This window comes from Venturia canescens, chromosome 3, assembly GCF_019457755.1.
Source record: "Venturia canescens isolate UGA chromosome 3, ASM1945775v1, whole genome shotgun sequence".
Classification (NCBI taxonomy): Eukaryota; Metazoa; Arthropoda; class Insecta; order Hymenoptera; family Ichneumonidae; genus Venturia; species Venturia canescens.
Window position 1 is genome coordinate 11134896 of NC_057423.1, and position 25682 is coordinate 11160577.

Genomic DNA, 25682 nt, shown 5'->3' on the forward strand with positions numbered 1-25682 from the left:
TGCAAGTGGAGTAAAGCGGGGTTGAACGAGGTCATCGTTGAATGAAAAAAATCTTGAATTACATGCAATTCGATGATTTTACAAAACACTTGACAGTCATTAGCGTTGCGAACGTTAATGATTACATTTCGATCGATGATATTGTGAACTGAGAACTTGCGGTGATTAACGACGAATAGGTTGATCCATAAGTATAGCTCGGAAAAATTCTTAAACTACATTTTTTTCGCAATCACACATTTTCAACTCTTTAATAACGAATTGCTCGATTTGTCGAGTGTTTTAGGAGAAATTTACGAATAAAAGCTCGCTCGTCCGACGCTGAAGAACTCCGGGAGATTCGAGTGCTGAATCTCTCATCGTTTTCTATATATTCTCATCTGTTTCCCCTCGCTTCATCCTCTCGATGCGTCGCTTTTTTTCCTCGTTCGTTGCACGAGCTCTGTGCATCTCGCTTGCGTGGCCTACTTTGCGCGCGACAGTTCACGATATTCGCGCGTGGTACACGAACGAGAGACTTGCACCATTGGTATTCGAATTAAATGCATCTCTTGTATAGGATGAGAGAAAGCGAGAATATAGCGGGAGCGAGTGAAAGAAAGAGAGCGAGATGAACGGAGAAATAAAAAAACGAGTAGGCAGAAAATAACTCGAGAGTTTTGAGCCTCGGAATTGCTGATGCTTGCGCGATCGGTACAATCAAACCAAACGTCTATCTGTGATTCAATTTTGCTTATGAACCTCGTGCATTCGCAAATACACAGCCATCGGACCGCTGGTCAATTAAAAAAAGCATGTATATCCACCCCTTCAGGCAGTATTCATACGACCTGCTATACAATATGAATTGGACCATGAAATCAATTGTAGAAACCGAACTAACGATTGAGGTCTTAAATGAAAAAGCGAGCAAAAGACTATTCTACTAATCGAAGCTTCTCGGGCAGGCTTTTTGTACTTATTATTTGGAATTGTAACGAGATCGTGACGCTTCTTTTAAGGGGTCTATCCTCATTCGACGAGCAAACAAAAGACTATTATCACGATTTTATTTTGACCGGTATAAATGATAAATATGGATATAAAAAGTGTTAGGCTTCAAAAATACTCTCTTAAAATACAGCAAAATTTTTTTTTTTTTATTTTTATTTTAGCCAGTTTTCGTACAGAAAAATGGAGGAGAAGACTGGTTAAAAAAAAAGATGGGAGTGCACCGTTGATAAAATCTCTGGAACGGATGATCGGAGGAAAAAAATAAAAATGGTTTCAGATTCAAATAAATGCGCATGCGATTTTTCATTTTTTTTTAAATATTACGAAATGGCAGACATTTTCTAAAAACTGCGGAAAAGCACGTTTTTTTTTCATCATTTTCTGAAAAAAAATAGTTCCACTCAAAATTTCACAATTCGCGTGATTTGCGTTATAGTTATGGTCCTAAAGAACACGCGGTAAAATTTTGGTAAGATTCGGTTGAATAGTTTCGGAGATTTGATCAACGAGCTGTCCAAAAACGTGATTTTGAGAAAAACGCGAACGTTGCTCAAAAGTACACTTGGACTGCTCAGATCTGTATAAAATTTTGATATGATACCTTGGAAAAATACAATGAAAAAAATGGAATTTTTGAAAATTCTAATTAACCTAGACCCCTCAAGTGGTTTGGGAAAGCATGAATTACAATTGATTCCTCTCAGACGATTCTTGTAAAATTCCGCATCAATGTTCCTTCAATCGAAAGATTATGAGACGAGAGTCGAAAAAGGCAGAATGTCGAAGGAAAAAAACGGATTTGACAGGGAACGGTGTCAAATCGTGAAGTGTTCGAGTAGCGAAAGCGCAACGTGAATTTAGCACGAGGCCGTGGCGGGAGTTGTTTCTCGAGTGATGCGTGGCCGCTCCCAAGAGCAGGATCAGCGCAGCATCATGCGAGTATATGAAGAGAGAGAAAAGCCTCGCGCATCGTATCCTCTAGGCCCGAGAGATACTGATGGCCTAACGGGCCTAATGAAAAATGCGGGTCTGTCGTTTTCGGTCTTGTAAACGCCGCTCTTCCGACGAGACAGGCGAGACTTTACGTCTCAGCCTGTATAACTATGTGCCTGTGCCTGTGTCGAACAGAGACGAGAGATGTGAAAATAAAATGAAACGAGATAAAAGAACGGTACGTTCAAGACCGAAGGAGTGACTTACGCGCGAGAGGGGCGGCGGGGGAATTTGAAAGAAGAATAAGTGCCTTTAGGAAGATTCTCGTTGCCCGGATATAATAATACGTTCATATACTCTCATTGGCCGCAGCATTTATTCATCCACAAATAAATGTAAATTCGTATCTCAAAAGACCTGAAAAAAGCCATTTTCTTGTTGCAGAAAGATTCCTGGCATTTGGGCTGAAATAATATTTTATTGTCTTATTATTTTGAATTCAGGGTATAAATGCTTTTCGATGTTTTGATCAGGAAGTCAGTTGATCAGGAAAGCATAATATTCGAGCCTAAAATTTTGAAATGAATGTTTGACTTCGGAATATAACGAAAAAGGCGTTGTCACAGCGGGAAATTCGAACAATTTTGTTCGATTATTGAGTTCAATAATTTCAATGAAATATTCAAAGACAGAGCGATGAATTGTTGGCCGAAATTTGTCGTCGCAGGCGACTTGAATTTTCAACTTTCTTTCAAATTTAAGTGCCCGCGTAGTTCTATCTGATACGCGGATTAAACGTCGCTGCAGTTCCGGATATCTTTGAAACGAAAGAAAACGAGGTTGCCTTTATTCTAGTAGAGCGCAAGTGTGTGTTCTGGTGTTCGCGGTGCAAACTCATCGTCCGCACACACAAGGCCAAATGGCAATTTGAAATTCCATTGTCGAAAACTTTCGCTACGTCGCCGCCAGGCAAAATGTTCTTCGGTTTTCGAACTCTCGCGCATTCAAACGGAACAATAATATTATTAATTGATCGGGGTCAGCGGAATAGAATAGGCTGAGCTCACTCGGGTTGCACCGAAGAATCATCGCGCATTCTTTTTTCGGTTGGACGTGAAATCCCGCATCGCGTGTGTCATTTGTACGCCGAAATAAAAACTCTCACTATTATTATATACATTAGGAAGGTCGGATGCATCCGTCAACTATAATGATTTGTCAGTGACCCACGAGGAATTCGGAACGCATTCGACAATCACAATTGCAGATATAAGCGATTCACCAGTCGCTCCAATCTACCGCAATGAATTTTAATACAAAACACACGTTTGTACGGCGACACTCGAAAATATAAAGAAAACCGACAACAACAACAACATATTCGCTTTGGTAACGCCTCTAGTGCGGCTATCAAAGTTTCCTACGCCGAATCAAGAGCTTTCGAAAGTCAGCTGCTTCCCCCACTCGCTGACCGGATACATTTGCGTATGCCTGCCAAACAAGTCCGTTGGAATTTATCAAGAAAAATTCAATAGCCTGTTTAATGGAAATACACGAGGACACTTATTTAATGAAGATGCAAGAGATCAGTGAAAGTTTTATCCTCGTAAACGTGTTAAATACGAGGGGGGAAGCTGCCAGTTATTGGCAGCTTAACGAAACGAGAGTAAAATCCTCTGTCTCGATTATTACTCCGTGAGTTTGACTCTTAGAATGTGAGCTCGTAGCTAAATTTGCTGGTCGTGAAAAATAGTGATTTGAGCCTCATCGATTCTTGATCAACGACTTTAAAATACAACTTGAAACAACTGCGTTCGGACAAATCGTCGACGCACGCGTGAGATTTCTCATGACGAGAATAAAATGAAATTTTCGACCTTGTACAACGCACAGATCCCAATATTTCATAATTATACTTAAAAAAACACAAATTTTGTAATATTCCTTTGAATTATTTAATCTTTAAACGGTGCCAAGATATCTGGCCTAAAAAGATTGGCACATTTTCCTGGGAACGGTGCGGGTATACTTGGTGAAATTGCAGGGGCTCTATAACGTATGTTTCTTCGAGCAAAAGGCGAGACTGTGCGCAAAAACTCCCAGTCCCAAACGTCCGAAACGGTTCAGAAAGAAAAGAGAGAGAGAGAGAGAGAGAGGAATATACATAAATGCTAAGAAAAAAGAGAGAAAGAGGCACTCGCGAAACGGATAAAGTGGAATTGGGCACACGCGGAGTGTGCAAGAGCGGTTAAGGTCTAAGGCAATTGCAGCAGCAGCAGCCAGCTCGGCTCTCTGGTCTCCGAGGTACAGCTCGCTTGTGCACCGTGGCCGGGTGCAACGTGGCTCTTCGGGTTTACACGTTGTGCCACCGCTGGCTCTCCGAAGAGTTTTTCGGGTGGGGCGAAAAAAGTGGTGCTACTATTAGTACGAATAAATTGGGGCAATGATGGTCATTGCCAAATACAATGATGGGCAGTGAGAATAAAATTTTATCACGTTTGTAAAAACCGAATTTTCACGGGTTTGGCGAACTTCGTATATCATGAATTTTCTGCTCATTTAAATTTCTATTCATCAATAGCACAGTTCGTTATTATCCAACTTATTATTTTCCTCGTATTTCTACTGTGAAGTCGAAGCTTTCGAGCTTTAAAGCCGCACGTTTCCATCGATCTCGTTCATATTTTAGTTCCCCATGTTATTGAAAGCAACGGGCACGCATCCGGGACGAGTAGACTCTGTAACGATGAACTCTGTTCGAGGATCGAGCTTTTAAGCTTCTTATGCCATTTAGCGGTATTAAGGCTCGTGAATGGTGAAATGTGCAACGGCGTCTCGTTAAGGTTTGAGTCTCACGAGCCGAGGCATGGAAGTTTGCTTGGGATAAAATATCAAAAAAGTGTTAATATTTAGAAATGAACGAGTGGCAGAATAAATATTTGGCGAGAGTTTTTTCCCGGTGAACGCATTATTCGAGCGAATCGTTTTTTTTTTTTCTTTTTTTTTTTCACCGAGATTCAATGTTGTACGACCAGAGTTTGGCGGACCAGCGAGAGAGAGGGCGAGGGGGCATCGCGCGGCGTTGGCGGTTGCAACGACGAAGGCGGTGTGTGCAGGCTGCAGCAGCAGGCCTGATGCACTCTCGCCAGTGACGCCAGCAGCACCGTCTATATATGCCCAGAGCATAGGGGCAATAGAGGGCAACGCACCCAGTCAGCCTTGGCATGAATTGAGTCTAGCAATGCGAAAGTGAGGCTTAGCTTTCGAGCGTTTCGTTGAGAGAGCAAGCCACGAGGGCAAAGCATTTAGAATATATTCGCTCGGTCTCATTTATCGCTCCTTCTCTTTCTCTTGCTTTTCAAACGTCCCTTCTCACCAGACAAAGCAGCCTGTCGAAAAGGATGTAGATCATGAATTTTCGTAAATTTCTAATAAAACCACAGGCGAGCTGCGCTCTTTGCGCTTAATTTTCTGTCATTCGGAGCGTAAAATAAAACTCTCGATGAAACAAACGAATCGACTCTTTCGCATTAATGACCGTTCATATTTTGCCTGAAGCGTTTCGGCTTGGAATATTAAAAAAAAATTTCACAGCACGCAGTGAATTCGATGGCTAGAAATAACAGAATAAAATTGACAAGAATGTGATCAAACGAAATGCAAAACGATTCAGTTCAAGTCCAATTATTGTCATCCGCAGTACGTAGAACAAATAGATCCGATTTGAATATAAAATAACGCAATTCGTTATCGTAATTATTAGTAAAAATCGATGTGAAATAATGCCAGGGCATCGTGGTTATGAAGAAAATAAAACTGTGCAGCATCCATTTTAGAATTTTTCATCTCAATCTGGCTGCTCTTAGTGGCCGCGACTACTTGAAATTTCACCAGGAGAGCTCGTTGAAATATTTCAACTACGCTATTATTAGTTATCGCATGCTTCGCATATTATGATTATGACGTTTCTGATTAGAAGCAAACACGTACAGCGCAGGTATATATTCAACGCAAGATTCTCGCTCCCTTCTCCCTCGCTCGCTCGCTCTCGACTCGCTTTATTTTGCTTTTAAAGCAAATTTGCATAAGCCAGTTTTCCGAAAGCTCCTAACGAACCGGGGGCTGCTCGATATGTACGCGTTATCCTCCGTGTACGTATGCTGGTACATGAATGTATATGGTATATGACAGGAAAATTGTGTACGGGCTGGAACCTAACGCAGATTAGACGAGAGGATGACCGACCAATGCTTTACACGAGATAGACTTCATTGTTAGTGACGGACAGCGATAGGAACGTGGTCAGTGCGTGGTTCTGATGGTCTTCCATGTTCAACACTAATGTTTACGTCTATTATTCCGATTGGTGACTGTCAATTCGACTCTATTAATTCCTGAATGTCCGGTGACATGTGCCGAGCTTCTCTGATTTATAGGTCAAATTATTTGAGGGAAATGGTATGGAACGTTCACTTTTATCCTGATGAATCGTTGTTAATTTTCTATGCTGTTGCAAAAGTAATGCCGGAAAATTTTTTTTTGTGGAACGTTGACTATTGCAAGAATGTGAAGTCGTCCGGAGTCTTCGTCATTTCGATGTTGCCCTATGACCGTGAAAACTTGGAATGGCTCGAGAATAATTCGTTGAATTTTGCAATCCTACACATTTTTCAATACGATATCACAAGGTATCTTTCTTTCCACAGATGCGGTAAATACCAGTGTACAAAAAAAGGTTTCATCGTTTTTCCATTCCCCTCCGGTGCATCGTACCACTTTCAAATTTTGTCTTGGTACAGAGTGGAGCTCTCAATTGGCATGGCGAAGAGAACTTTTGCAAATATTTCTCCTCTTCCCATCTTCGATATACGTATATACACACACGGACGAGCTATCTTCACTGTGAAGACCCCCTGAGGGAAATAATTCGAAAGAGTTGGAAGTCGTTCGCGTGCTTATCTCCCGGATCTTGGCAGTCGCGATGCTGCGCTATATTTCTGCTCGAGAGAAGTGTCTTATTGATCCGCAAAGAAGAAACATAAAAACAAAAAATGAAACAGAAATAATAAAATACAAAGAGAAGCAATGAAGAGGAATGAAAAAATGGATCGTGTACGACGATCTCATTTAATCGGGTACGCGCTGTTGCAGTACACAGCACAGATATCTAAGATTCGGTCCAGAGACAGCAGACCAATTGGTAAGAACATCTTTTATACTAATATTTAATTTACATCATTTAGTTTTATCCTCTCAAAACTTAAAACACGTTTTTCTCGAAACCATGTTTTTTGAGCTGGTTGACAGCATAAATATGTCAAATTTCGTCGAGTCGACTTCATTCGAAGAGGATTCTCTTCAAAAAACTTATCGCTGTCGTCGCATCGTAGAATTTTTTTTCAAATTGTTTACTTTTTTAAATTAACAGTTTACTGCAAAATTTTTGTGTAAAAATCGATTTTAAATGGCCGCCATTTATTTTCTAATCGAAATTTTCAAATTTCCTACGATGCTGCGACAGCTATATTATTATAATTTATTAATCTTTTAGAATTTTCGATTTCAGGTACTTGCTGTGGCACTTATGCTGTCAATCGTCGGGGAGTCTTTTTTTGAGACGCCATTTTGCGACCGCTCCTCTGCTTTATAAAATCTACTGAAAATAAAAAATAAAACATTTCCTTTTATACTGCATTACTTCACCAACTAATACACAATATTTCAAATAATTTGATCGAGCCGTTGTTTCAAAGAAAATTCCCAAAAACTACCTCATTTTTCAGCCTGTCACACCGATAGTCCCCCTCAATTTATAATAAAATGAAAAAGCTTTCTGTTTCAACGTTTATTTATAATCGATCTGCCGAATTGGATGTAAATGCATTGCGAAGCTTCGTCGAATGAAGTTTGAACTGGCAGTTCCCTGCTTAATTATATTTCGACATTGATTGAATTGCGAGTATGTTAAAATACAATGAAATGGCGAAATGGCTGCCGTTAGCCTTGAACTTGCATGCATTTTGATGCTAGAAATAATCGAGTGTATCGAGGATTCTAGAATAAAAGTTATTCGTCCGTGGAACATTTGAATTTGCGATAATGTGTATTCCAAATGAATTACATTTGGTATGCATCGAGCGTCATTATCGTATTGTTCGTGATGAATAATGGGGTCGGCCGTAGGCGCAAAGTGGAATAAAGAAATATAAGTGCGGATGAAATTTTAGCTTGAAAATGTTTGAAATGAAAGAGAGGCCTCGTGTGCCGTTGGTTCGAGGCGAGACGCAGCAGCTCGGGCGGCGGGTCGCCAGTCGGAGAGGAGCTGTACCTCTATACACGTTTTATGGTGGTTTGTCCAAGCTCGCGGGTACAATTTACGAAGCATGCAGCACTTTTGGTTGGGCGCATATAGCGTGTCTGTTTTGCTGGCACATAGAACGTGTGCATGCACTATATACACGCGTATTTACATATATCTATATGTACAAAAGAGAGAAAGAAAAAAGAGAGAGAGAGAGAGAGAGAGAGAGAGATCGGTAAGCAGACGAGTGCAAAGGCATGCAACGAGAAAGCCTTTTTGCTCGCGAGCTGCTCGGTGTGTCTCACTCTCGTGTTCTTTTTCCCTCGCGCGAGATCTACACACGTACATAAAGACACACACACACGATAAACTCGACGATACGTACATGCGTGTTGAAATATATAAGCTAGTATAGTGGACGAACGCGCGATGTGAAATTGCATCGGGTCGCGCGAGCTGTGCGCAAAAAGGGGGAAAGGGGAAGAGGGAGCGAAAACGAGAGGCCAGAATAGGAGGAGGGAGGAGGGGGAAGGATGTTACGGAGCTAGGGAATGATGCGGGGACAGTGGTTGGCCGTGCATGATGAAAAGAGTCCGATGGTACGGAGGCTCGGATGATGGGCGAGCGCGTGCAAGAATCTTCGTCCAATCACTGTCATTTTTCTCGTACTCTTTAATGGCCAATCGTCGTAACGTTCGCCTTTTGAGAGACAGCGAATGCCAGGCCGGGAGGAAGGGGAGGGAAAAAGGAAGGACGAAAGATTGAGCCGGAGCGCGAAGAAGCGAGAAGAAGAAAAAGTTGCATCGGCAACCGGATAGAGAGCGAGAAAAGCGAATAGCGCTAGTTACATTTGCAGGAGCGAGAGAGAAGGATTTATCTCGCGAGCACGCAGAGCCTTGTCGCTTGCCGGGTGGGGTTGACGGCAATGCCGAGCTGCCCGGACTGACGCGAAATTACGGGGGTAGGGGGTAGACGAAGAGGTGGAACGAAAGTGCATCGACCATCGGGCTCGCATAGTGGGGGCAAACATTCTCGCTTTTGAAAAAAACCACGAAGCTTTAAGAAGGCGCGCTGTACCCCCCACTACCGAGAGTACGAGCGACGCGGTCTTCTAGCCTCGACCATAGAACATAGAGTGCTCCAAAGTGATATCTAACGCAGTTCTAACTCGACGGATTCGAACGCGAGTCTAGGAAAGAATAAAATCCATTGGAATACCGTATTTTATGGAATTCCGCGGTGCCGGGAAACCTCGCGCGACAAACATTTTGAACCTTCGGTTATGTGATTATGATTACCGTTGAACAAACGTGCTCTTTTATTCAACCGCACGAATTCTTATCTATTTTTTATTTGACACCTTTTGCCGCCCGTTCTCTTACCGCTTTGCTTCCCATCCGCCTCTCCTCGCTCTACTCCCTTAACAGCTTTAGCTTGCCTCGGTTTTCCATGTTTTTCTCACTTTTTATGTACTTTTCCTGTCGATTTTCAGACCTCTATACTCTTTGCATTCATCACTCATTTCATACTCTCACGAAACTCTATTTTATTCTCGTTTCTACATCTTTCACTCCCCCCATATTTTTTTCTCGTTTACTCCAACCCCCCGTGCTGCCCGCTCTCTTTCTTCCCGTTTCTATTGCTCACGTACAACCACAGAACGATGAGATCTTTCTTTTTCTCATGTTCCATGCTTTTTTACTCCTTCGTGCTTTTTTTACCGGAGCAACGATTTCGGGACTAAAGGGCACGGGATCTCCCTCGTATTTCTCTCGCACTTCCCCCCCCCCTCTCTCTCTCCCTCGTTCTGTGTCTGCATAGTTCTGGGTGGTACTCGCCCGTTTATTTGATCGTTTCTTCGCTTTTTTACTCTACCTTCTTTTCTTCGTTTTCTCAAAGCCCAGCTTCTTTTCTCGATTGCTTTCTCGGGTTATGCCAAACCAGCAAGCCATCACCAAAAGCTATCCCAACTACTATCCTTCGGGAATACACACTTTTTTATCTTTCTTTCGTTTTCCTTCATTCCACTCGCTGATATTTTGCAGGAGTTTTGCGAACTCGATGTTACACGCCTTCGGATCTTTGTCATACAGACGACCTCGTTGCACCCATAAAAGTAGTGTTCAACCAAAGTTCTCCTCAGCTGCGTCTTACTTTACATTTTTCAAATTTTATTTTTCTGTCTACAATGCAACTTACTCTGTCAAGATTATTTTCTTAGCCATTGTCGTCGAGACTAATTTAGCTTTTTTAGTTTTGTTTTTAGTTTTTAGTTTCGTTACGATGGTTCTCGAGAAAAGCAGGCTCTTCGAGCTAAGTTTGCGTCGCTTCGTAGTAACGAAATATTTCGAGTACTTTCAAAAGTTTTCAGCCTCGAATCTCGCGGTGATACTTTCATAGGGCTCAAAACCTTTCACTCCTTCCAAACGGATGCAGCTGGCAAAATGGAATCATTAAATATTCAGTGTTTTCGATGCTCAAAGTGGTGAATTTTGCTCTGGTGAATTGAAAATTCGGTTGAAACTTGTATCTTTTGATGAAAGTTTTCTTAAAAAAACGACGAAAGTGCTTCGAGTGGTTGATACATTTATCGATTTTATAACAAGGGAAAAAAACACATTTTTCGATGGATATATGAAATCTACGCGACATTAAATTGGATGTACGAAAAGAGTTTCATCGTTTTTTTCCTGATGAGAAATCAGGCGTGAAAAAGCCCGGATAAGGTACGATATTCTTTTCAGGAGGATTCGAGGCTCCAGAGTTTTGGGTTACTGCCAGAACACTAGAAAAAAAATGTCTTCATAATCGAAAAATCATTATTGACTTGAAACTTGATTGGATTTTTTCAAATGCATGTCAAATTCAATTGATTCTGGCTAACAGATTTGAAGTTAAAGATTAAAAGTTTCTTTCCAAATGAATTCTTACACTGTTTCAAGAAATTTACCAAAAATTTGTTCGATTTTAAGTTGAGAAAATCCCAACGAAATCACACGCATGAAGACTGTAAATGCATTTCTCGTCCGGAAGTGAAGTATGAGTGGTTTAATCGCACCGTAAACTCACATGATGTATTGTCAATTGAAGCAAAAACGTTCCAAGCCGGACTTACGGAGCCTTCGAAAATTTTATTTTTTCGTTGTGAACAATTTTGTAAACACGACGTTCGCTCGTTCAAACTAATAAGCGGAGAAATCTTGCGAAAGAAAATAATGTGCGTTTACCAGAAACGAGATAATCATGTTTATTTAAAAATACTTGAATATAATTAACAGAGCAGGTAATAAGCATTTATAAATTCCTCGCAAAATTTCTTGTACTCAAATACCGTTGATATTCCATAAATAACTAAAATAACATTCGAATCATATCACCGGAGAAATGTGTGTCTCAATCACAGAATAAGAATTTTTTCTACTGGTACAACTGCGGACTAATGATTTCTGAACGTATAACTGCGAATAAATATTCAAATTGTAAAAGAAAAATTACGAATAAACGTTGAATGAGAAAAGAAATCTTTGGATACGTTTTCTTTTTAATGGTGCGACAAGAGTCTCTTGATTGTGGTGTTAACATGGATAGACGAGATATAAATATATAACCAGGAGTCGAGGTAAATTTTTATGGTATCTCGTGAAAGCAGGCGCCTCGCGGATATAGTTACAATAAAAGCTGCTGTGGGCGACGTACGTTTCTTTTCGAACCTGTTCGCAGACAGGATCATGAAAAACATGAGAAGCAACTCCTTCGATCCTTATATTTATATATAATATACTTACGTAGCCCATGACGGCTCTCTCGTCGCCGTCTTCATCGTTGTCACTGTCTTTTCCTCGGTTTCAAGTCGGAAACGCGCTCAGGATCCTCGGCTAGGTGCTTTTTCGCGCATTATATTTTTGTTCACTCATTCGTCATTTTTTTGGTTTTGAACCTCGTACAGCGCTAATGACGAATAGAAACTTTGGCCATCTTCCATCGAGGAGACAAAATAGAAGAATGATGAAAGTCTTTTTTCAGCTGTGCATTTCGAAGTGCGTTACAAGAATTATTTTCCTTCGCGAATATTAAATTTACGAGTGAAGTTTCTTTTCAGGTTTGGCGAAGTCGAAGTGAAAATATCTTGTGAATTTTTCCTCTTGTAAATATGAGTATTATCAAATCTCATATTTTCGATTTCTTAAAAGGACTCGAACGTTTTTCATCCAGAATACAATCATGCGATAACGCCTTTCGCTTGAATAAAGTGAACGAAGAACGAGAATAATTTATATTTTGGGTTTTTTTTTCACTCTGACACTTTCCAGGATAAAATTTATCGAATTCAGCACTGATCCGAAAAAAATTCTCCACCGATAACCCGATTCATTGCCTCATCGATAAATGGCTCGGTCAACAAACAACTTCCGGTTTCATGCGCCATTAAGCCTCGTCAAGTTTGGTTGGGGAGTTATTTGATGGAGAAAGAAGTTCCCCATCATTTATAACGCTTTTCGTGGTCTCGTACACGTAGGAAATAGTTTCGGTGCGCCTCACACGTGCGTCTCTTTTCTGTCTTATTTGCTACGTGACTTGAGCGATCGGATCTCGGCATCAAGGCGAGAGTGGCGAACACGGGAGGAACAGGAGTAAAGAAAACGAAAAAGAAAAGAACGGGAGAAAGAATTCGGTCGTCCGCGAGCTTTGGCGTACGCCAACAGGAAAACATTCGAGGGGAATTCACCGCAATAATATCCAGCATAATTCTCTGTTATGCAATGTACACGTATATACATTCGTGCGAATTTCAACCGCCATGCTTTTCCCACATTCTGATACAATAAAATTATTTTCACGTTGACGCAGAATAACGCGTAGCAGATGGAATATTTAGTGCCACGCAAATTTCATATCAAACCATGGGGGAAAACGTGCACGGTTTCACACTCTCCCAATTTTCGTTATTTTTGCATATTCGTTCATTCCACCGCGACCGTCGCATTTTATAATTCATCAATATATGACACATTGAATTTTAATAAAAATACAATATTTGGCTCACCGAAAACGGGAAAAAAATTATTTTCCGTGTGACAAAGTGTTAAAACGAACCCCTCTCGGTCCAAGAAAATATGTATGATTTCTGAAAGGCAAAATAGGAATTTTATCAAGATTCAGTGATTAGGAGATAAATATTATGATAATTCATTCGGAGCAAGACTAATCTCACACGAGGAGACAATTTTCACGAGACTCGCGTGTGAGACGACGATCTACCGTGTCTAGCTCCGGTTTGAGAATTTGACGATTGATTGATGAGATGTGTATAACTATAAAATTGAGGTAATCGATATGATAGTTCTTGAGGATGAACTTCGTTGAATTAGAGAAGAAACACGAGTGAGCAATCGAGTAGAACGTAGAGATTATCGCACACAAATACAACACAATTATTCCAATAAAAGTGTAAATTATAAAGAAACGTTAAGTTTCAGTAGATTGCCTGACGAAATCTTGATTAACTGTAATTCAAGTGAAGGAAAAAATGTACTCCATTAATTCGTCTCTATCACCCGTTCTTTTGATCACACAGATGTAAATTTCGCGACGTTAAGAAATCTTCTTGTTCTTTGGCAACTCGAGTACAATTTTAAGGGCGGAAACGTAATTATAACCCAAAATATCGATATTAGATAAACTGATTGATTATTTCCATGACATAAACTTTACGACCTTATTTTTCACCGTTCGTCGGAGAAAAACTGTCTTCGAGTAAACAAGTGTCTTCGATTGTTCCTTTTTTTCTTTCATCTATGCATCTGAACTATTCAAAGACAGTGCGACCATTCTTACTGTCAATACTAATCGATAATAATAATACTCAATTCAATGAATGAACCATTGATCAAACAACAAGATTCTTTATTTTATAATATCTTTTAAACAACAATTTTGTTCAGGCAATAAAAAATTTGTATTCTCCAATTTAAGACCATATCGACATTCCTAGAGACGAAAATAATACGTTCAAAAAATATGAGTTTGTTTTACGAAAGTTCTGGATTACCATAGAACATAAATATTTCCGATGACGCGGCTTATCTCTCAGTTTCATTTCAGCGAGAAGCAGTTGAAGTAACCAGAATATAAAACCAAGATCTGATTCCCGTTCTTCTTGGGCTGTAAGTTCGAAAATCCATGGAGTACATCAATGGAAGGTCATAACCGCAGGGAAGTTTGGCCCCCAGCGAAAAGTGTTATTCCATGCAAAATAAGTGTCGGGGTCTGTCGGCTTGTAAGAAAAATATGAAGAGCGATCGTGGCCGATCGAGAGATCGTTGTAAATATCCTGGCAATTCCTTACCAAGGATCCGGGCCGAGAGAAATATGGTGAAAAAGTGACGTGCCGAAAAGAAGGTTATCGGCAAATTATTTTTACGGCATTCCAATTTTTGTCCGTGAGGTCGAATAAAAACGTTTGAAAATATTTTTCGCTTCATGATAAATCACACGGTCGTATCGTGATTTCGGATATGCACGTGGACGCAAGAGAGAGATACGTCATGAACTCGTTGTTAATGACTGTGCCCGCGATAGAGCAGCAGGGTGAATCCCGAATTTTATTCGTCGGGAAAACTTTTTCGATGATATATTACGTGCGCACCGTTCCATCGCGATTACGGACTTAATATTTTACGATATGTGAATGTGCCCACGTCCATTCGCGTGTGAGCGTCACAAAACGTAATATGTTACAAACTCGGAGTTGCTCGCTGCGATATATATTTTCGAAAAGTAGAATACAGTGTATACGTGTTTTGTGGAATAGCGCAATACGTGCTACGGGGAAAAGCCTGAGCTATGCTGCAGCAGAGAAACAAGAATGGAGTATAGATATACGAATATTTGTGTGTACCTGCATTTTCGATTTATTCTCGAAGGAGTAGCATGAGTTATGTCGAGATATGGACCCTGGGGAGTGGGCACGTTCGCAGCACCGACATTGGAGTGCATCTAGAAGCTAAGCTCACGTATATAGATGGGAGGTGAGTTTTGTATGCTTGTGTACAGAGAGTTAGAGTTAGTTGCAAAGCGTTATAATCAGAAGGACGTAAGGAGCACAACGTAAACCGCAAGTGCTTGGGAGACGTAGCTTCAGAATTCTTGGTGTCTTATGTGTACAGAAAAGCTTGGCTCCAGCTTGTAAAAGCTTTTGTAATGCATGGACTTGTAGGGAATAGATTACAAGAGGGAAAAGGAAAGGTGAATGGCTCACACATTGAAGAAAGGTTGGATGCGGTGCATGCAAAGTAAGATAGCGAGGGGAACAGAGGCAGGAGAGATGGAGCAGAAAAGCTTCTTGTACAATATGTTCAAACGATCTAAAGACTCAACGTTCTCTCTTACAACACTAACGTTATCGACCTTTGAGGCGTATGGAGGAGCACAAAAACCCCGAATCTTGACCCGGAAATGGAGAGCCTTTATATAGCCTAAAGGGTTACAAGGCTCGTCATTTTCACCCACCAGCATCATTTCTCTTGTATTATCTTTGTTCTTTTTTATTTATGTGACCACGTACCATCGATTTTCCATTTACTGTGTGGATTAGCCTCGTATATAATGTACATTCAATCTCATTCAAGTCTCTCCTCTCCTTTTGGGAGATTACCTCTTATCGTCAAGCTGCCTTTCTTGCACAATATTTACTCGCCACTGAATAACGAAGGGTTTTACGTTGTGCATTTTTTTGATTCCAGAAAGAAATGTTAGAGTATCGATTCATTGGCTAGCATGTTCAGCACACAAAAATCGAGGACAAAAAATCTTTGATTGTTTAAAAATGTTTACATTTAGCCTCCACTGTAAAAATGATTCGAAATTTTAATCGACTGTTTCTTGAGCAAATTATTGAAATTCGATGAATGTACGATGCTACATTACGAAGAAGGATTCCATCGGTATGGAATGTGATGGAAATTTACATCAGAGTCGTTCTATCGAGCACAGATCTCCACGAATCCTAGTCGTCAGGTTTTCCAGCAAAATTGTCGCATCTGACGCTCCTGAAGTTGACTCACAATATTAAATCGCACACCGCGACGGAAGGATGCAGACCCACGTGCGTATCTTCTGACGCCATCGCTCAGTGCGATCTTGTCAAAAACGTGACAGATGCCTGCGAGTGATCAAGAAGGTATTGCTATTAACCCTCAACGTGCTCATGCGGCGACGAGTTCAGATGAGTCAGAGAGCACGAATCCGTTTGAAATTCCGTATTGCATTCGCGAGCATTACATTCAGCTCTTCCTAGCTCCCTGTCCCGGTGGCTCATGTACCGCATGATTCTCTCCGTATCTCATATGGCATGTACGTCTACGCATTATAGTATGTAAACTATGTACTGCCACGAATTCTCCAAGTATGTTGGGATATATCGTTAGTTAGTATGCAAGAATGTCTTGTTCGTCGACATGTTTTTCATACCGGTGTCGTGTCTTTATACGAGGTATCTCCGGCCCAAACTCACAACATCGATGGATCGTGGCATTCTGAAGATAAAAGCATCGTTCACTTTCTCTGTGTGATAGTTTGCTGCTGAAATATCGAATATCCAATTATCGAGTGCAAGTTAATTTGTACGTGAATGTGAGCAAATCGGATGCAGCAGTGACGCGGAAGAAACGATCCCCTGTTCAGAATCTGCTGGTCACACTGAGGTAAGAATTAGGAAATCCAAGCAAGTCGGTGATATTCATTCGTGTCAGGTTCGTCGAACAATTTTATATTCAATTGGGCGAAATTATAGTGGATTCAGACACGTCTTTGTGCGGTTTAAACTAAATCTTTCGGCATAGAAAAAAATGTAATCCACTATATTTTCATGGAAAATGCATGAACTTTCCAGTGAATTGTATGACAGTTTGGGAGTCAACGTTTCAGAAACCTGAGTATATACACGGAAAAAATTAATTGTAGCAACGAAATGTGCCAATGAAGTACACGATCGTCACAAGGTTACAGATGATTAAACGAATAAAATAGTTTTAGGTCAAACTGCAGATTCATTATCTCCAAAAACATTGCAGTTGAATATGAAGAAAACTCTTCCAATAACCTCAATTGCTATTGAATCAACAATTTTTATCCAGTGCAGTTCAGAATACTTGTAGAAAAAGTGGTTTTTTGACTGTGGAAAAAAGGAATCCATTTTGCATTCCTCAAGAGAATACGCACTCTTGTTACTCAGTCCACGATGATTCGTATAGGCAACCAGAGTGTATGCAGACTTGCACAGCTGTTTCACGAACTTTGTTGAGCTCTGGTAATATCGGAAGTCAACTGATGGGAGATACATGGCCGTTGGAGCGAGGTGGAATTAAATACTCAAGACAGGACAAGCCAATAAGGTAAGGTCTTTGCTGCTACTGCTGCTGCGGAGCTCCGTCGGGAATTACCATGTCACGTGGGTCCTAATTCATCCATTTCTCGTCCAGGCTTCGAAAGCTGTGTCTATAGGTATACGTCCCGTTGTCGTAATCACAATGGAGTGCTCTTGAGACGTGAGAGAATACTACTACGATGTACACGTAGACACAAGCTAATGGGAATCGTATGGGACATTCTTGTTAGCCAGAACGTCGCATTCTCTTGGTCATTTGGAACTGTTCAACTGTCTTACTAAGAGCTTTCATTCTTGAGCGTTAATAAACGATAGGAAACATACTAAGCATCGAAAAAACTGGGCGCAGACAGTGGGACTAAGAAAAAGGGAAATAATAATTCCAGCAACTTTTCAAAACTTTATCTTTACTCGAACAGATCGTCTCGTAATAATAATTATTTACTAGCTAAGGCACAAAGAGGAATCTAGTCACTAGTCACTCCCTCCTATTCGTTTTCCTGGCATCTCCTGTAATATCCAGCCAAAATTGCAAGCTTTATTTGTCCGCCCATTGACCAGCTCAGTTGATTCGCGGACCTATTTGAATTGCTTTCCGTCGGTAGATTAATCGAGTAGCCAGCCAATCGATATTCACCAAATTGACTTGGTGCGTTTTGTACATAACGGGATTCGCGTGCACGCAGAGTGCTTCACGCAGCATACATCGTAATCGATCCTCTCGTTGCTTACACATCCACACACGCGTCGAGCCACATATATGCATACGTAATATAACTCACATGTATATACATGCCTGCGTGTCGAGATATATGTATTTATACATAATTTCCGGTGTAGGTTTGCGAACGGAGAACTGAGTTTACCTACCGTGCGTACCGACGTTGTACCCAAATCAGTCAACGTGGGTGGGCATGTGTGTATAATATTTACATATGTGTGAGAAAGGATTCGACAGAATTCAGACCACTCATTAAAAAAGTAAAAAAGACATGAATCTTGCGAATTAAAAAAGTTTCGATTGTCAAAGGATGTATCGAACTCTTTCCAATTAAGGTCGTCGTTTTTAGAGGGTTTGAGGCATCGGACACTTGGACGTGTGATTCGATCGAACCGGGGTGGAATCTTCCAAAACTTTGGGAACTTATTATATCATTGAAAGATTTATTGATGTTGAAGGACTTTTGGTCACTGGTCAGAATGAAGGAGCAAAGTTTAGTGCTTCCTAAAGAATTATTCCCAGTTTATCTAATCCAAAGGCTTTTTGAACGTTTGCTTTTTTATTTAACCTGCTTGAATAAAAATTTGCAGTAGCAAAAAGTTTTCATGAAAATTGGACATCTTTGAATTGAACGACCGTTAAAAGCTTTCGAACATCCGCTCTTTGTTCTCACTGTTAGTCAAATATTTAGAGGTCATAAAAATATTGCTCATTTCACAGAAAAAACAAAAACTCATTTGAGAATAAAAATCTTTGGCAAATAAAGTATTCCTTCGTACTAAAATGTGAATATCAATATCATCTATTCGAGTGGATATATTATTGGAATAAAGGTGCCTTTATTTCAAGGCACAAAAGCGATAATATTCCACAGAAAATCGAGATAATACGCACCGACCTGTTTAACCGCGACAAATGTAGCGATGCAACGATTTCGGTTAACATTCCAGTCTTGGCGTGGTAACTATTCATAGCTCTCGGTCATCCGTTATAATTGCAATTATTGCGTACTGACGTATATCACACACGGTAGTCAGGTATTTTTGTCTCTCATTAGCGCAACAGTAGCGCTCCGAAAATAGAGGAATTGTTTATAAATTCTTGCTGAGGTTGCATCTGCATGTCTGCTAAATACTGTCACAGAATAGCACAAAACGTGTTAAATTCGCCATCAGCCATCAACAGCAGAGCTGCGCAGAACTTTTTAAATAATCGCAAACATTAAAATTAGTTTCACGAATAGAGGTTTTGACAAAGGTGCCAGGGATATTTGAACAAGTAGCACCAAACAAACGATCGAAAGACCTGAAATTCTGTTTTCAGTTGATCAATTAAAAGTTAAATCTGTGGAAGGGATTATGGAAGTCAGAATTCAAGAAGCATTGATATATTTCTGAAATATAAAAGAAATATAAAAAATCGTCGGATGGCGATGATGGATGGAAGGGAGTAGGAAGAACGAACGACTCGGGTTGTTTTTCTGCAAGTAGCTGGCAAATCGACGAAGCACCTCGCAGAGAAGCGTGATAAAAAAACTCTCTGATTGATAAATTTTTGCATTGTTTTGTGATGCTTCGAGTTTTCTCGTAGGCGCAGTCGTTTCTTTAAGCAAGTTTCTTCTTCGACTGTTTTTCGAGGTCGGAATACTCAGCAGCCGGACTCAAAAGACAAAACTAGATGGAGATGTGCACCCAATTAGCGGTGACATAGCAACGGAACAATGGGAATGAAATTTTATGCAGTGCTGTATCGATTGATACTCCGAGCTAGCGATGCAGGCCTCTTTTAACGATGTTTTCACGAATTCATCGAATATTTATTATTTGAATATGAGCTCCGGCAAGCTTCATGTTTATATTTCCATGGATATGAATTCGTTCGATAGTTTGAACACGAAAACTATTGAAACAACTCGAAGCAGCTGTAATGCGTTGTTTTTTATCCTTCCACAAGAATCATGCATCTTGAGATGAAAACTTTCTTGCATATTTTGTGCCCCTAATCCGCGTCTATTCTTCTCTTTGTTTTTTCGCATATAATTTTTCCTCGTTTTTTTCAAGCGTGCATCCGAATGGAGTGCATATGGCGAAAAAGTTTTGACAAATTCTTCAGTTCTCCTTCCCTCCGAACGAAGCCAAAACACAACACGTATGCGTGATGCTAATAAACACGCTGAACCTTCTCTCTCTCTCTCTCTCTCTCTCTCTCTCTCTCTCTCTCTCGTGCTCTCGAAGTTAACTGAAAAGCAAACGAGCCTGTACTGCATCGAGGCCGTTGACTCTGCAGAGCTGCCGAAACACGCACAATGCTGGTCGAGCAACAATAGGCCGACTCATACAGATATAATAATATTTATGCCGAAACAGGGCCCCGGGTTATATCAAGTTTTGGCTCTCGCACGCAACTAGAACCGATACAAAAGGCAGCTCTTTTATATTTTGTTGTAAACAATTTTGTCCATCGGCATCCAAAGTTTTCATATGATTTTCGAGATTCTTTTATGCTTGTATCTCACATCACATAGTGAAGACTTAAAAAAACATTGCACTTTATCGCCCGTACCATTGCATATTGAACCCTTAAAATATTCGCTTCACTCCGTCGGGTTACTAATTTCTCGTTGAATCTCGTTATTTTTTCGTTTTCAGTTGTTTTTATTTCATTAAAATGTACGGCAGAACAGAACTGTTTCACTATTCAGCCGTAAATATCGACGCATATTTTCATTGATACATACCCTTTTACCCCTTTTCATAAATTTATATTCATACATCCGGAATAGTGATGAATTCGAAATATTTTTTGGCCCACGACATGCCTCATGAAAAATCGAAAATGAATTGCTTTATAAAATTGATCTCACAAATTTTCGTTCGGCTCACCGAGCACTGGCTTATTAGCGAAAACCGCTTTTCCACAATAGAAACCACGTTGACCAATCTCTTTATCTGTATCTCTCCGCCGCGACGTTCCTGCTATCTCGGCGGCTGGCTCTCATAGGTGTACGTTCAGTGCTCGCGGTACCGAGAATGCATGCTACCTCAATAAAGGATATTTTCGAACTCGAGACCGCGAGTACATACCACATTATGGATGGCCAGCGACTCGAACTGGGTTAATGAGTTTACAGCTCGACGAACGCCCGAGAAAGAGAGAAAATGAGAGGGACGTATCAGGGGGTGCGTGGTCATGGATTATTATCACCCACCCTTGATATCCCGACGATGAGAGAGAAAGTCGATCAGATACGTCGAGGGACCGATCACCGACACCATACATTCATTACGCAAATTTGTGCTTGATTAATAATTATTAAAGCCGAACATTCGATCACAATGTGCATTGAGAATGCACTTTTCAAAATAACGCTGATTCTACATCGATGATTTATCTCGTTTTTGTATTCGTTCTCAGGCTGCCAGAGACGAGTAGAATCCACGTTTTTTATATTTTATTGAGATCAACGACCGACTTTTGCACAAACGAAAAATTTCCGCGGCTGCGGTGAGTACGAGTACATTCGGTCGTGCACTAATTCATACCCGGATCATTTTGCTCCCTCGTATTGTGCTTTAGAAAGCAATTATTTGTTTAATATAGAAAGATAGTAGTGTGAAACTGTTTTCGAAAGGAAACTCGACACTGTTAACGTTCCACGATTATCGTTCCCTCGATTCCTTTGACAACTACTCCACCACGCTTGGCCATTGTCCGAATAATTTTCCCTCCTTTAACATAACACCCAGTAAATGTAATAATCCGAAACGATCGTTCTTATTGGATATAATTCTCATATAGCTCGACGAGTATTCCAGCTATATTTTGATGCAACCAATTCAACGAGAGAGAAAATGTTCTGCATCCACTTTCCTTGTGACTACGTACGTCGGAACGACTTCCTTTCACTGGAGCATAAAGTTGCGATCCTCAAGTTCGGACGAGCGAGAGAGAGAGAGAGAGAGATCAAGAATTTTGGGTATCTGCCCGTTCAGTATAATCCAATCCTACGGACATACACACAGGAGCAAGAATATATAGATAAGTTTCTACACAGGTACAAGGATCCATAAAGTTTACGTCCTACCGTTATATAGTGATGAGGCCCTTTATACCCGAGATAATTTCAGTACAGTGGCCATGACGTGCGTTCGGGTACATTCAATGTGATATTCACATGCTATGTGGAATTATGGCGAACCGTTGAACGATGTATGATGAAAATCTATATAAGACCTTGCTCTTTCGGATATTTCACATTAAGTTCGATCGAATGACTGGCAGATTTTCCAATGTAATGGCTATTGGTGACCGAAACAGGTTTTACTATAATAGTAGACATTTTAGTAGCCCACGCGTTACTTCCGGCTTTCACAGGATTGTGCTCCAAAATTGCAAAATTGAAGGATGCAATTTCGTTAGATGCTTCGATCATTTTGCTTGTATCCTTTTATATTTTTTTTTTCGTGCGTATCTTCTCCTCTCATGTACGAAAAAATTTCTTCCTCTATTAGGAAATAGGTGGTGCGACATTGTTGAAACTCTCACGGTGATTGGGTAAGTATAAGATTTTATTGGATGGGACAGCTGACTCGATTGAGTTGACGACCAATAAAATCTATCGAAATCGCACGCCTATGAAAGAACTGAAATCATTCACCGGATGTTGGCATCAGCTCTGGAAAGAGTTCCCAAGGAAGAATTTCACTCGATCGATTCTTTTGAAGCCAACTTTATCCAACAATGCCTCTGGCACCAGAAAAACTCGATCTTGACGTGGAAGGTGTCTCGTTTCATCTTTTGATTTATAGAAAAATCTTTGTAATCGTGAATGCGTGTAAAAAACAAGGAAAAAATGTTTTTTCTTTTCAACTAAATGCATGCGAAGAATATAGAACGGAGAATAGGAAGGAAATAAGTCTCTGTTAAGGTAGATCATGCCCGTAAGATCGTATTTTATGAGCATTTAAATTGGCTCGATTTTTACTTCCAAATTAAAGATATTATCACTCTAAATTAATGTCAGAGTTATTAATTAAAAATTTTAAATACATTTTTCCAACTTATCTTTTGGCGAATGAAATTACAAGCCACTAATTAAACGGGGATCCATTACTGAGTGAATCCGACATTTCATTCGTTCCTGGCGAAAATACTATAATTTTTTTATGTAAAAAATAGCATTAGAGAGCGCAAAGGGAAAAAACAAAGGGGAATGGATCAAGAAAAAAGCGTTAATAAAAAGACAGATAGCTGTGAAAGGAATGGGCCAAGCTAAGAAGAAACAAAATGTCGAAATAAACAAACGTGAGGTTCCGAGTGCTCATTTTATCAATATCGTTTAATCTTTAACGTAATATATTTGTATTACCAGTAAGACAATCGTCTCGATTTTTTTCCCAGACCTTCATTATAAATTGTTATTATGTACTTTTTCACAGATTTCGTAAGAAGCGTTCATTCGTTAAATGGAAAAATAAACGATTTTTTACGCATAGTCCCTATAACCCTGTGTATTTATCTTCATATTTAAGCACGTTTATCTAAATAATCAATAAAACGAAGCCCTTAAAATTTGATATGCGTGTCAGTCGTCTACCCATTTAAACTCTGTACAAATTTCAAGACGTTTTTAAGACAATCTTTTCCTGTATGCGTACCTTAAATATACTTCCGGTAACCAAAAATTCTCAGGGGTAGAAAAAGTCACGACGATTGAATTGTACAAAATTGATTACTCGCTTCAGCGGTTTGTTATCGGTTTTTTGTACTCGAACGAGGTAAATCATTGAAGCATTGAATTGCTGGTAAATGTTTACTTTAAATGCTTCATCGAATTTTCCTCTACGTCTCGTCGTCGTGTTCTATCGCAAAGTAATTTACTTGAACAATAGAACGAGAAACCGGGAAACTGTGCTTCGCCACTTTTCTCATATGTTCAGAGTCGTTTTGTCGTCGAGCGAGATGAAGAACCGTCGAGATTATTTCAGGTACTGTCGAGCCACGCTTTAACCGGGTCACTGGAATCTTTTGTTTCTGAGCGTCGAGTCCACTTTTGACTTGGGCTATCAAACGTTCACACAGCCATGTGCTTAACTACAATACACGAATTGTTGGAGTAACTTGGACCACGAATTGAAGAGCAAAGACTCTTGAAGTTTCAAAAGAAAAGCAGGATTGAGGAATATTCAGTCAGCGAACAAAAACTCTGTGTTTCAACTCGACCGGCATGTTTCCAAATCGTTGGATCACGAAAAACTCTGCCATGAATCAAGGAAACTGAAAATATTGCCTATTCGTGAAAATAAGCTGAGAAAAAAGTTTCAAACGTACATTTTTTTGATCGTTTGCATTGTTTCTTCTTAAAAATGGAGTGATTCGATGACTATTAGAAATTAAAATAAATATAAAGTTGGAAGAAAGTGATTTTTTAAAAACTTCGTAATAAAAGAATTTTCACGCTATGATAACTTCGCTATTAAGACGTTTAATTAATCAAAGTTTGATCAAATCGAAATCATCTCTTGTTCCGGGTGTCGAAGTTGAAGTATAGCTGCAGGCGTTCCACAGATATTCTCTCTCGATACGTGATCTCCGATCGTTTTATCGCTTACGAGAGTTTGCCCTCGACATTTAATCGCACGTGGCGAACTATATCACAGCTTTTGTCTTTGCGTTCTCACAGACTTTGGGCATTAAATTCGAACGAATTTACTATGCCCAATGAAAGGGATTCGTGATTCGAAGCTCCGAAACTCATTCGTTCACGTTTGAGAGCGAGAAAAGGGCGTAACAGGAGAGTTTTCGGGAAAGGGGGAGGGGGGCAGGGATGTCTTTTATTACCGGATGGAAGCCTGAATTGAGAATCGTCGTTGAGGAGGAAAACGATTTCATGACAATGGGAACAAGTTTTCGGATTACTATAAAAAAAAGAGAAAATTACTCTGACAATATGAACAAATGACCCACCCCGAATTTGTTAAGCTTCCTATAAATTTCGAAACAAAGATTTTTCTGCAGCATTAAAATTGCGATTTATTTGCTTCCCCAGTGCATATTTTATTTCCAGTTCCAGACAAATTAATAGCCTAATCTCTCGTGTAGGCTCATTTGAGATGCAATTATTCGAAGCTCCCATTCGGTCTCCAGGGACTCAAGTATTCCATGTATAAAACACATTAGCTCGTCATTTTCTTTCGACCCGTCTTTTTCGCCGGCTCACAAAGGAGTGAAGGGCTCGTAAAAAGTCCACACTCCGTGACACCCGTAGATCGTTAAAAGTTAAAAAAGAACCAGTAGCCGGCTATTTTATTGCAGCTATAATGTATATGCCCTGCCCCAAGATGCATCCT

The 25682-nt window shown here is 40.1% G+C and overlaps 1 protein-coding gene and 2 long non-coding RNA genes across 4 annotated transcripts in view; 2 read left to right on the top strand and 1 right to left on the bottom strand.

Annotated features, from left to right (window-relative positions):
* The window catches only part of LOC122407745 (uncharacterized), a 30653-nt gene extending 22885 nt beyond the window's left edge, over window positions 1–7768 (top strand). The window contains exons 1-3 of one of the 2 annotated variants that reach the window (XR_006260268.1): window positions 6241–6384; window positions 6633–7126; window positions 7493–7768. This is a non-coding gene — a long non-coding RNA (uncharacterized lncRNA). Of the gene's footprint in view, window positions 1–6240; window positions 6385–6632; window positions 7127–7492 lie in introns of those variants that run through there. The other variant, XR_006260267.1, reaches the window with a different exon arrangement.
* LOC122407744 (uncharacterized) overlaps window positions 1–25682 on the bottom strand; it is a 130393-nt gene that overhangs the window by 41207 nt on the left and 63504 nt on the right. The gene's annotated exons all lie outside the window — the stretch shown is intronic.
* Window positions 14849–15961, top strand: LOC122407746 (uncharacterized). The gene is made up of 2 exons (XR_006260269.1): window positions 14849–15255; window positions 15444–15961. It is a non-coding gene; the product is annotated as an uncharacterized lncRNA (long non-coding RNA).